Consider the following 13298-nt stretch of genomic DNA (forward strand, 5'->3'; position numbering starts at 1 on the left):
TCCCTGCTTTTATACTCCATCCCCCTTGCAATAAAGGCCAACATTCCATTTGCCTTCCTGATTATTTGCTGTACCTGCATACTAACTTTGTGTTTCATGCACAAGGACCCCTAGGTACCTCTACTGCAGATTTTGTAATCTCTCCCCATTTAAATAATAATTTGCTTTTGCTTTATTTTTAAACTTTCCCACATTATACTCCATCCGCCAAATGTTTGCCCACTCACTTAGCCTGTCTATATCCCTTTGCAGATTCCTTGTGTCCTCCTCACAACTTGCTTTCCCACCCATCTTTGTATCAGCAGCAAATTTGGCTACATTACACTCAGTCCCTTCGTCCAAGTCATTAATATATATTGTAAATAGTTGAGGCTCCAGCACCAATCCCTGTGCCATCTCACTACTGTTTGCCAACCGAAAAATGACCAATTTATCCCAACTCTTTTCTGTTAGTTAGCCAATCCTCTATTCATGCTAATATATTACCCCCAACCCAGTGAGCTTTTATCTTGTGCAGTAACCCTTTATGTGGCACCTTATCAAATGCCTCTGGAAATCCAAATACACCACATCCACTGGTTCCCCCTTCTCCACCCTGCTCGTTACATCCTCGAAAAACTCTAGCAAATTTGTCAAACATGATTTCCCCTTCATAAAACCATGACTGTATTATGCTTTTCCAAATGTCCTCTATGATGGATTCCAGCATTTTCCCAACAACAGATGTTAGACTAACTGGTCTATAGTGTCCTGCTTCCTGTCTCCCACTATTTAAAAAAAAGAGGCATTACATTTGCAGTTTTCCAATCCGCTGGGACCTCCCCAGAGTCCAAGGGATTGCAACCAACGCATTCACTATCTCTAGCCACTTCTTTTAAGATCCTAGGATGCAGGCTATCAGGTTCAGGGGACATGTCCACCTTTAGTACAATTATTTTACTGAGTACTCTTTCTTTAGGGTTAGTGATAGTTTTAAGCGCCCCCCTCCCTATAGCGCCTTGATTATCTATTGTTGGGATGTTTAGTGTCCTCTACTGTGAAGACCGATACAAAATATTTGTTCAAAGTCTCTGCCATTTCCCTGTTCCCCGTTATTAATTCCCCAGTCTCATCCTCTAAAGGGACCAATGTTTACTTTAGCTATTCTCTTCCATTTTATATAACTTGTAGAAACTCTTAATATGTTTTTATATTTTTTGCTAGTTTACTCATAATCCATCTTCTCTCGCTATCATTTTTTTGAGTTGTCCTTTGCTGATTTTTAAAAATGTCCCAATAATCTGGCCTCCCACTAATTTTGGCAACATTGTATGTTATTGTTTTCAATTTGATACCATCCTTAACTTCCTTAGTTAGCTATGTTCTCCCTTCTCAAAGTATTTCCTTCTCACTGGAATATATTTGTTGAGAGTTATGAAATATCTCCTTAAATGTCTGCCACTCCTCAACCGTCTTCCAATTTAATCTATTTTCACAGTTCACCTTAGCCAACTCTGCCTTCATACCTTTGTAAATTGCCTTTATTTAAGATCTGGATACTGGTTTGAGACCCAACTTTCTCACCCTCCAACTGAATTTGAAATTCAACTATGCTATGATCATTCTTTCCCAGAGGATCCTTTACTACAAGATAATTTATTAATCTTCTCATTACACTGTACCAGATCCAAGATAAGCTGCTCCCTGGTTGGTTCCACAATGAATTGTTCAAGGAAACTATCCCGGATACAATATGAACTCTTCCTCAAGGTTACCGTGACCAATTTGATTTGTCCAATCAATGTGACGAGGAGAAATGTGAAGTTATCCATTTTGGTAAGAAAAATAGAAAAGCAGAATTTTAAATAAAAAGGATACTTGGAAATGTGGCTATTCATGGGGACCGTAGTGTCCTTGTACACAAATCACAAAGTTAATATGCATGTACAGCAAGCAATTAGGCAAGCAAATTGTATGTTGGCCTTCATTACAAAGAGATTTGAGTATAAAAGTCTTACTACCACTGGATAGGGCCTTGGTGAGACCACACCTAGAATACTGTTTACAGTTTTGGTCGTCTTACCGAAGGAAGGATATACTTGCCTTAGAGGGAGTGCAACGAAGATTCACCAGATTGATTCCTGAGATGAGAGGATTGGCTATGAGGAGATATCGAATAGGCTATGGTAATATTCTCTAGAGTTTAGAAGAATGAGAGGTGATCTCATTGAAACATCAAATTCTGAAAGGGCTCGACAAGGTAGAATGAATCATAGAATGATTACAGCACAGAAGACGGCCATTTGACCTGTTGAGCCCATGCCAGCTCTTTGCAAGAGCACTCCCCACTCCCCTGCCCTTTCCTCGTAGCCTGGCAATTTTTTCCCCCTTCAGGTACTTATCCAATTCCCTTTTGAAAGCCACGATTGAATCTGCCTCCATCATCCTTTCAGGCATTCCAGATCCTAACCAGTCGCTTTGTAAAAAAGTTTTTCTTCATGTCGCCTTTGGTTCTTCTGCCAACCACCTTAAGTATGTGTCCTCTGGTTCTTGACCCTTCCACCAATGGGAACATTAAATTTGAATTCTTATACTGCATTATCTCACATACAAACACATTTAAAAAAAAAACTAAATATCAATTTGTATTGGGGATGTGGCCTATATGCAATCTAATTCTTTTTCCAGGGTGAAGTGCTCAAGTTTGGTGTGCAGCTTATATGGATGTAATTCCGTAATCCCCTTGCTTCTTAAGAAATGCGGTCTTGGACACATCATCTAGACTGGCACTTTGGTCTAATACACTATCGCAGGTGCTATTTTTCCAGAGGAGACATTAAACCAATGCCCGGATTCCTGTTCAGACGGAGGCCAAAGATCCCATGCCACTATATGAAGAAGAACTGGTGAGTTCTGATGTTCTGGCCAACCAACACCATCAAAAAAAGATTAATTGGTCATTATCTTGTTGTTGTTTGTGGCACCTTGGCTACTGTGTTTCCCTACAAAGCAATGACTAGAGTTCAAAAGTAATTTATTGGTGGTCCTGAGAACATGAAAGGTGCTATACAAGTGCAAGTCCCTCTTTACTACAGCTTTAGAGAGCTGTGGCTGAATGTTTCAGTTCTTTACTTCGAAGCTTTAATTTCGTAAGTACTCTTGGGCACATTCCATCTGGATCTGGTTTCTTATTGATATTTGAGTACTCCAGTTCATTAGATACTAATTTCTATATTCACCATAAACTTGGGTGTCTCTCCAACTCTTACTTTTGGAAAAGACATAGCAACATTTTAGTGATAAATGTTTTAAAATAACATTTCTACTTTATTGATTCTGGGAGGATGTTTCCACTGGCTGTGGAGTCTAGAACTAGGTCACAGTTTCAGAATAAAGGGTCAGCCATTTATGACTGAGATGAGGAGAAAAATCTTCCTTCAAAGGGTTGTGAATCCTTGGAATGCACAATAACGTGCAGAAATACAGTTGTTATAGGGGATTCAATAGTCAGAGGAATGACTGTCTATCCCTCCAACGGCAAATGTAAATGCCGAATGGTGTGTTGCCTCCCAGTTGCAATGATCAAGTGCAAGATATTCTGCGAGGGGAAGGGGAGCAGCCGATATTGTGGCCCATGTTTAAACCAATGACGTAGGTAGGAAAGGGGTTGAGGTCCAAAGGCAGTTTCAGGAGCTAGGAAAACAGTTAAAGGTGGTAATCACTGGATTTGTTCCAGTGCCACGTGCTATTGAGTACAGAAACAGGAAGATAGTTCAGGTGAATGCGTGGCTAGAGAAGTGTTGCAAGAGGGAGTACTTCAGATTCCGGAGGACATTGGGACCAGTTCTCGTGTAGAAGGGACCTGTACAAGCCAGACGGGTTGCACCTAAACAGGGCTGGGACCAATGATCTCGTAACTAGAGTTGTAGGGGAGGGTTGAAAATAATTTGGCAGGGGAAGGGCTATCAGGATGCAGCAGAGGAGAGAGACAAGGTGCACAGAAAAGTAGGAGGGGCAAACAGCAACAGAACAAAGAATAGTGAAGAGCGAGCAGGAATTAGATGATGGAAAAAAAAAGCTGACTAATATGGTGTTGGAATGCATGTGTTGATGTAATGAGTGTTACAAATAAGGTTGACGAGTTACAGGGGCAAATTGTCACATGGGGTTATGATTATAGTGACTACAATGGAGACCTGGCTTAAACATGGGCAGGAATGGGAACTAAACATTCTTGGCTACAATGTATTCAGGAGGGACAGGGAAAAAAAAGACAAGTGGTGGCAGTATTGATCAAGGACAATATTGCAGTTCTACAGAGGAACAATATACTAGGGAGTTCAAAAACTGAAACGATTTGGTTAGGGATAAGAGACAGAAAATAAGCTGTTACTTTGCTGAGTGTTTGCTATAGACCCCCAAGTAGGTGAGAAGGAGCTAGAGGAGCAAATCTCCAGGCAAATTTCAGAGAAATGTAAAAATAATAGAGCAGTAATCATAGGGGACTTCATTACCCTAATATAGATTTGGGGAGGGGGGGGGGGGGGGCGAAGAGTAAAGGTAAAGAGAATGAAGAATTCCTAAAGTGTGTACAGAAGAACTTTCTTAATCAGTTTGTTTCTAGCCCAACAAGGAAGGAAGCAGTGCTGGATCTAGTTCTGGAGAATTAAATATGGCAAGTGGAGTGTGTAGCAGTGGGAAAACATCTGGGTAATAGTGATCAGAATATAATTAGGTCTAAAGTAGTTATGGAAAGGAACCAACAAAAAAAAAAATCAAAAAAAGTGAAAAATACCCAACCTGGAGAACCAATTTTATTGATTTGAGAAGGGATCTAGCACAGGTGGGCTCAAGCCAAAGACTGGTCAGGAAAACAGTAAATGACCAATGGCAGGCCTTCAATGCAGAGATAATTTGGGTACAAACAAGCATATTCTCATAAGGGGGAAAAGATGGGGAGGCCGAAATTTACCTATGCCCGAAACGGGTCGCACCCTCCGCTCCTGAAGTGGTTTTTGCACAGCTTCGGATGAAATCGCCTCTTTCGTTCAGCTCTGTCGTTTTTTTTTAAGCTGATCAGAAGTCAGTCACAATGGGGGCAGAAGTGGGGCGGTAAGTACTCTAGGAGGGACAGAAGTGGAGGCGGGATGAAGTCTCCGCTGCTGTCAATCAGCAGCGGAGCGGAGATGACATCATAACATGTGTGCGTCACCACGGCCTCCCCTTCACTTAGAGGAACGGGCCTTCGGCATTTTGAAACTTCAGTCCACTGGGCCAGTGGTCTGGAACCCAAGAGAGGGTGCCAGGCTGCCTGTTGGTGACCCTGCCGTCAGCCGACAAAAAAAACATGGCGGCCATGGCAGTGCGCCCTTCCCTTGAAGGGCTGCCGTGCTGCCATGGCTCACAGACTGATAGCAAGGTACACCGACAGAAAAAGCTGTCGGGGGCACTGCATGGCGGATTAAAGATTTTTGGAGGTAAATTTCACGGGAGATGCAGGAGATCGGCGGTGCGCCCTTTGCTGACAACTTAGGACGGTCGGCAGCAGCACGGCGGAAGTGGGGACCGCCAGAAAAATCCCAGAGCTGAATTTCGCTGGCAGTGGCCTTTGGACCAGAAGTCGGCGGCCGCTTGCCTCCATTGCCTGGCACCGCTTTCTGGTGGCAAGAGGCCTTTTTGGGGAGCTGAATTTCAGCCCCAGGGCATCCAAAGCTAGAGCTCCCTGGATGACAAAGGAAAGAGAGGTGAAAATAAAACATAAGTTGTGACAAATGTCAGGTACAGAATACAAGTGAAAACCCAGTAGAATACAGAGAGTGCAGGAGGAAACTGAAAAAAGGATATTAGAGCAAAGAGAGAGAGTATGAGAAAAGATTAGCAGGTAATATAAAAGGGAACCCAAAAGTCTTCACATATAAAAAGTACAAGGATAGTTAAAGGAATGGTGGGAGGTGGGTTCCATTAGGGACAAAAAAGGAAATGTGAAGGCAGAGGGCATAACCGTGGAGGCACTGAATGTGAAGACAGATGCAAAGTACTCAGACAAAAAAGTTATTGTTGCAATAGAGCAGGTGGAGTAAGGATATTGGATATGATAAAAAAAGAGATAGAAAGGAGGTACTAAATTACTGTCCAGATGGGATGGCTTAGGTTGTTGAGGGATGCTAGGGTGGAGACAGAAGCTCTGACCACAATCTTTCAATCCTCCTTGGATATAAATGGTGCCAGAGGACTGCAAATGTTACACCCATGTGCACAAAAAGGAAAAGGGATAAATCTGGTAACTACAAGCCAGTCTAACATTCGTGATGGGAAAAGTACTAGAGACCATTGTCAAGAACAAAATTAATGCTCACTTAGGAGAAGCATGGGTTAATAAGGGACAGCCAGCACAGATTTGTTAAAGGCAAATCGTGTCTCACTAAGCTGATTGATGAATTAACAGAGGATTGATGAAGGTCGTACTGTAGATGTTGTACATATGAACTTTCAAAAGCTATTTGATAAAAGTACCACATAACAGACTTATTGGGAAAATAGAAGCACATAGTATTAAAGGGACGATGGTCACTTGGGTACATAATTGGCTAAGGGATAGAAGAGAGAGTAGTGGTGAACAGATGTATTTCTGACTGGAGATATGTATGCAGGGGTCGGTATTAGGACCATCGCTTTTCTTATGTACAAATGACCTGGAGTACTTGGGTATAGAGCGCACAATTTTGAGGTTTGCAAATGATACAAAGCTTGGCAACACAGTAAACAGTGAGCAGGATAGTAGCAGAGATCAGGAGGTCATACACAGATTGGTGAAATGGGCAGACATATGACAGATGCAATTTAATGCAGCTAAGTGTGAAATGATGGACTTTGGGAACAACATGGAGAGGCTTGAGAGGAGACTTGATAGAGGTGTTCAAAATCATGAGGGGTCTAGACAGAGTAGATAGAGAGAAACTGTCCCCATTGGCAGAAGGCTCGAGAACCAGAGGACACAGATTTAAGGTGATTGGTTCTTCTGCCAAAGGCGACATGAGGAAAAACTTTTCCTTATGCAGTGAGTTGTTAGGATCTGGAATGCACTGCCTGAAAGGGTGATGGAGGCGGATTCAATCGTGGCTTTCAAAAGGGAATTGGGTAAGTATCTGAAGGAAAAAAATTTGCAGGGCTACAGGGAAAGTGGAGGGAGTGAGACTAGCTGAATTGCTCTTGCAGAGAGCTGGCATGGGCTCGACCATGCTAAGATTCTCTAGGCAATATAATCTAAAATGGTACTATTTTGAGAAGGGTGCAAGAGCAGAGAGACCTGGGGATGCATATTCACAAATCCTTGAAGGTGGCAGGACATGTTGATGAAGCAGTTAAAAAAAGCATATAGAATACTTGGCTTTGTAAATAGGGGCATTGAATACAAAAATAAGAAAGTTATGCTAAACCTTTACAAATCATTGGGTAGGCCTCAACTGGATTAGTGTGTACAACTCTGGGCATCACACTTTTGGATGTCAAGGCCTTGGAGAGGGTACAGAGGAGCTTTACCATTATACCACAGATGCAGGAATTCAGTTATGTGGAGAGATTGGAGAAGCTGGTATTGTTCTCCTTAGAGTAGAGAAGGTTAAGAGGAGACCTAACAGAGGTATTCAAAATTGAGGGGTTTTGATAAGGCAAGTAGGGAGAAATTGTTTCCTTTAGCAAATCAGAGATTGGTAACCAGAGGTCATAGATTGAAAAAGAACTACAGGGGAAAGGAGAAGAAATGTTTTCACACAAAGGATTATGATTATCTGGAATGTTCTACCTCAAAAGGGTGGTAGTATTAGATTCCACAGAAACTTTCAAAAGGCAATTGGACATGAATTTGAAGAGAACTAATTTGCAGGGTTATGGGGAAAAAGCTGGGGTGTGGGACTAAATTGGACAGTTTTCAAAGAGCCGGTATAGGCACGATGGGTCTGGCACTGTCTGTGCTGTAAGATTCTATGATTCTAAGCCTTTGCTTAATTGAGACCTATCGAATCATAACCAGAGCATCTCCAGAAATGGCTTCCTTTCCCACCCCTACACTGTTACTTCTGGAGCTCCCACAGATCCATCCTTGCTCGCTTATTCCACATGATCACATCATCAGCAGACATGAAATCAGCATCCACATGTACCCAATGACAAGCAGCTCTACCTTTTGACTAACTACTTGGCCCCTCCACTGACCCTGTGCTGTCAGACTGATTATCTGACATCCAACCTTGAATTACATCCTCAAACTAACATTGGGAAGACTGAATCCATCATCTTCAGCCCCGACCACAAACACCATTCTGTTGCCACTAATGCCATTCCCCCCTCCATGGCCACTGCCTCAAGCTGAACTGGACTGTTCACAACCTCAGTATCCTTCTTCACACTGAGTTTTCACCTATGTATCCTCTCAATCACAAAAGATCGCAGGCTTCCAGTTCCACAACATGCCGTCTTTCCACCCCACCTGTCCCTAAAATTAACATTCATGCTGTTGTCATCTCCAGACTCAATTACTCCGATGATCTCCCATTCTCCACAAATTTAGTTCATCCAAAATTCTGCTTTTGTATCCTATTTCACATCAAGTCCTGCTCATCCATCACATTCATCCTGACTGATCTACATTGGTTTCCAGTACCCATCAAGTTAAAATTCTCATTGTTGAGTTCAAATCCCTACAGGGCCTCATCCCCTCATCTGTAACCACTTGTACCCTACATCCCCTCTGAACTCTGTTCCCCTGACATTGGCCTAGATCCTGCCTTCCATCATCTAGGTGCTACCTTCTGGAATCACCTCCCGCTCCACAAAACCTACTTCTTTAACCAAGCTTTTGTGTCACTCCTTCTTGTCTTTCCTTTGGCTCCATTTTTTTTGCCACTTTTTTTCCCCCTTCACGTCTCAAAAGTACCTTGGGATGGTTTTCTACCTTGGTAGGTGCTATAAAAAGCCACATTGTTGTTGTTTCAATATGCAAAGTAGTCCAGAAAAAGGTAAACCCAGCAGAGGTAATTTTTTTCTAAGTACTGTAATGGTCACCACAATCCGATAAAATTGTCTAACAAAATAATTCACAACAAACCACAGCATGTGGCAATACTTGTAGGTTTTCAACCCAAAAATATTTTAATGATCATTCGTGCAGCCAAAGGAATTCAGCTAAAGCCACTTTGTGCCATTACTGGTCATCGTGAGGTTGTATCTGTCCAAGTAAGATGTCTTATTCTCAATGGCATTTGGACACTAACAAGAATACAAAGGGATAGCAGACACACAATTTCACTGGCTTATCACTTCAAATACAACTGAAAATCAATCTCCAAAAAAATCAGACTTATATAAGTCTCAAAAACGAAATTGGAGTTTGAGCAAAAAGTCAAAAGCTACTGGGAAACCCAGAAGGCAAGTAAAACCACATAAAACTACTCAAAGATAGTCAGTCATATTACCACCAGTTCTCAATTGCGAAGCAAGCATGTTAGGCAAATCACAAAGTGTACTGTTATCAAGTATTTAAACCTTGCTCATTATACAGTACCTAAAATGTTATGAAAATACTAATACAAGATAAAGTATTTAGGCAAAAATAAGGTTTGTATTCATAATCAAGCACTTACATAAACAAGAGGATTTTTTTTCTTGACACCTTTTGTTTCATTCTTAAATGCTGCCCTTGGGAAACAATAATTAGCTCAGTGTCCCAACTATTCGGCTCAGGCTGACAGTTTACTTTATTAAAAATACATGAAAAATTTTTGAAGACACACAAAATTCGTTTCCAGGGTGGTTCAAGCATAAGTTTTTAAATTTTAAGTCTCTCTCTCAAAAGGTAAAACTTCAAACGTCATATTAAAATGTCATTAAAGCAGGTGTCTGAATCCAGATAAAATAGTATCGTGATAGAAATCGTTTAGTTTTATTGCACTTACTTTGAAAAGTTTCCATTTGCGGTTCTCCCACGCAGCAACGCGCTGACCACAACTGCGCAGTGACACGCGTAAAGATTATTTTAAAACATTTTAACAATTTTAAACTCAGTAAACGCGCAGTTTGTGACTTAGTCTTTGTATGCTAATGGCACCTAACGGGGTTGTTTGCATTTCCTCCTGAACACCCCTCTCACTGTGCAGGGCACAGCTGTCAGGCGAGATGCGGCTGCGAGCAAACATCAGGCCGCAATTCTCCCGAGTGTTTCTGCCGCCCACCCACTGAATGACAAAGCAGCTTGGCCGAGAGATGGGAGCACTGGACAAGGCGCACACACACTGACTCCGGCCTTTAAACGGGAGGGGCGTGCACCGCGCTCTGTAAAACCATCAAACACCCTTAAATCGCGCGCTGACACACTGCACAGTCCCTCTGCATTTTACTTACTGTTTTTTTGTTGTAATTCTCGCACCAATGTTTGTCTAAGACACAGAGATCCTTTCAAAGAACGGGCTTAGTTGGGGTGGGGTCCCTTTATTTTTTTGAATTGCTCTGAATTTTGGTAAATTTACGAAGTTAATTGGCTGCGGGTGGGGAGCGTAGATAATCAAGGAATAATCAAACCAAACAGGTTCCTTCTCGTCCCACTCTCAAATATGTTATATGGTTTTAAAAAAAAGGACGAGCGAAATATTACAGATGGTTAATATGTGAGGAGGAGGCGGAATGGGGGGGCGGGGGTTAGTAATGCTCTGCTCCTCTCCTCTCCTCTCCTCTCAGAAGCCGGGTGCCGGCAGTGGTGACTGAGAGGAACAACAGGCGCGCGGTGGCGCGCCCACCACTCAGGGAAGCCGCTCGCTCGCTCGCTCGCCCGCCCGCGCCGTTTCTATGGTGATTGTTCCCCGGCTCAGAAACCGCCGCGGATTCTCTCCCGCCTCACGTGCACCCGCCCGGGAAATGTGAGGAGCGTCACCAGGCGCGCCCCTGCCCTGCCGCGACCAGGGTGTGTGTGTTCGCTGCAGGATATGCTTAGCTCCACCCTGTCTCTCTCTGGAGAAGAAGCTGCAACCATTAAACACCTGCCAATGCTTGTTTTTTGTTATTGTTGCATATGTGAAGATGTTACAGGAACAAAGAACTATGTATATATGTGTAGTAGAGAACGAGAAACAGGATAAAAATGTACCGTCTTACCGCAAAAATTATAAAATTGATGAGAAAATTAAAGGTTCATTTATTTAACAGTTAAACATTAAAAATAATTGTCCAAATACGATTAAGCATCTGGTTTTATACCAGGGGGTTGTTTTGTTCAGACGATGAAATGGGGCAGGACCCATAACATCAATACGAAAGCAAAATACTGCCGATGCTAGAAATCTGAAACAGAAACAGAAAATGCTGGGAACACTCAGCAGGTCAGGCAGTATCTGTGGAGAGAGAAACAGTTAACGTTTCAGGTTGATAATCTTTCGTCAGAATCAGAAAAAGTTAGAGATGTAACAAGTTTTAAGCAAGTACAGACACAAATACAGTGCTGCAGAGAGGGCTTTAAACTAATTAATAGGGGGGAGGGTTCAGGTGAGCGAAAATTTAAAACGTCAAAGAATATGGAGAAGGCAATAGAGCAGGGTAGCACTGGGGGAAATGAAAACCAGATCATGACAGGAAGGGACAATGTATAAACATAAATGAATCAGAAAGTGGGGTCAAAGCAGGAAAAAATGGTAAAAAAAAACATTTAAAAGCTCTTTATCTGAATGCACTCAGCATTCGTAACAAAGTAGATGACAGCACAAATAGATACAAATGGGTATGATCTGATAGCCATCACAGAGACGCGGTTGCAAGGTGACCAGGACTGGGAACTAATATTCTGGGGTATTTGACAATTTGGAAGAACAGACAGAAAGAAAAAGGAGATGGGGTGGCTCTATTATTAAAGGATGAGATCAGTGCGTTAGTGAGAATCAATATTGGCTCAGAAAATCAAGATATTGAATTAGTTTGGGTGGAGAATTAGAAATAATAAGGGGAAAAAGACACTGGTGGGCATAGTCTATAGGCTCCCTAACAGTTGCTACACTGTTGGACGGAGTATAAATCAAGAAATAATGGAAGCTTTTAAAAAAGGAACGGCATTAATCATGGGTGATTTTAACCTTCATATTGATTGGACAAAGCAAATTGGCCAGGGTAGCCTTGAGGAAAAGTTCATAGAATGTATCTGGGCTAGTTTCCTTGAACAGTACATTGTGGAACCAACCAGGGAGCAGGCTATCTTAGATTTGGTACTGTATAATGAGACAGGATTAATAAATGATCTAGTAAAGGACCTCCTATTAAAGGATCCTCTAATAATGAGTGACCATAATATGATTGAATTTCAAATTCAGTTGGAGGGTGAGAAAGTTGGATCTCAAACCAGTGTGTTCAGCTTAAATAAAGGAGACTACAAAGGTATGAAGGCAGAGTTGGCTAAAGTGGATTGGGAAAATAGGTTAAAGTGTGGAATGGTTGATGAGCAGTGGCAGGCATTTAAGGAGATATTTCATAATTCTCAACAAAAATATATCCCAATGAGAAGTAAAGACTAACAGAAGGGATAACCATCCATGGCTAACTAAGGAAATAAGGGATGGTATCAAATTTAAAACAAGGGCAAACAATGTGGCCAAGACGAGTGAGGGGCCAGAGGAATGGGAAACTTTTAAAAGCCAGCAAAGAACGATTAAAAAAAAAAATAAAGAGAGGGGAGATAGATTATGAAAGTAAACTAGCATGAAATATAAAAACAGATAGTTTCCACAGGTACATAAAAAAGAAAAAAGAGTGGCTAAAGTACATATTGGTCGCCCAGAGGATGAGTCTGGGGAATTAATAATTGGGAACAGGGAAATGGCAGACGTTGAACAAATATTTTGTATCGATCTTCACGGTAGAAGATGCTAAAAACATCCCAATAGTGGGTAATCAAGGGGCTATAGGGAGGAAGGAACTTAATACAATCACTATCACTAAATAAGTAACACTTGGTAAAATAATGGGACTAAAGGCGGACAATTCCCCTGGACCTGATGTCATGCATCCTAGGGTCCTAAAAGAACAGGTTGCAGAAATAGTGGATGCATTGGTTGTAATCTACCAAAATTCCCTGGATTCTGGGGAGGTTCCAGCGGATTGGAAAACCGCAAATGAAATGCCCCTATTTAACAAAGGAGGCAGACAAAAAGCAGGAAACTGTAGACTGGTTAGCCTAACATCTGTCGTTGGGAAAATGCTGGTGTCCATTATTAAGGAAGCAGTAGCAGGACATTTGGAAAAGCATAATTCAATCAAGCAGTGTCAGCATGGTTTTATGAAAGGGAAAT

General features: G+C 41.9%; 1 protein-coding gene across 3 annotated transcripts in view; it reads right to left on the reverse strand.

The window, feature by feature from the left end:
- Positions 1 to 10777, reverse strand: part of mapre2 (microtubule-associated protein, RP/EB family, member 2) — a 146300-nt gene extending 135523 nt beyond the window's left edge. The window contains exon 1 of one of the 3 annotated variants that reach the window (XM_070892602.1): positions 10375 to 10777. The gene's annotated coding sequence lies outside the window, so the exon portion shown is untranslated. Of the gene's footprint in view, positions 1 to 9617; positions 9640 to 9929; positions 10109 to 10374 lie in introns of those variants that run through there. The other 2 variants (XM_070892620.1, XM_070892629.1) reach the window with 2 other exon arrangements.
- Between the last annotated feature and the right edge of the window lie 2521 nt (positions 10778 to 13298).

This window comes from Pristiophorus japonicus, chromosome 1 (assembly GCF_044704955.1).
Source record: "Pristiophorus japonicus isolate sPriJap1 chromosome 1, sPriJap1.hap1, whole genome shotgun sequence".
NCBI lineage: Eukaryota > Metazoa > Chordata > Chondrichthyes > Pristiophoridae > Pristiophorus > Pristiophorus japonicus.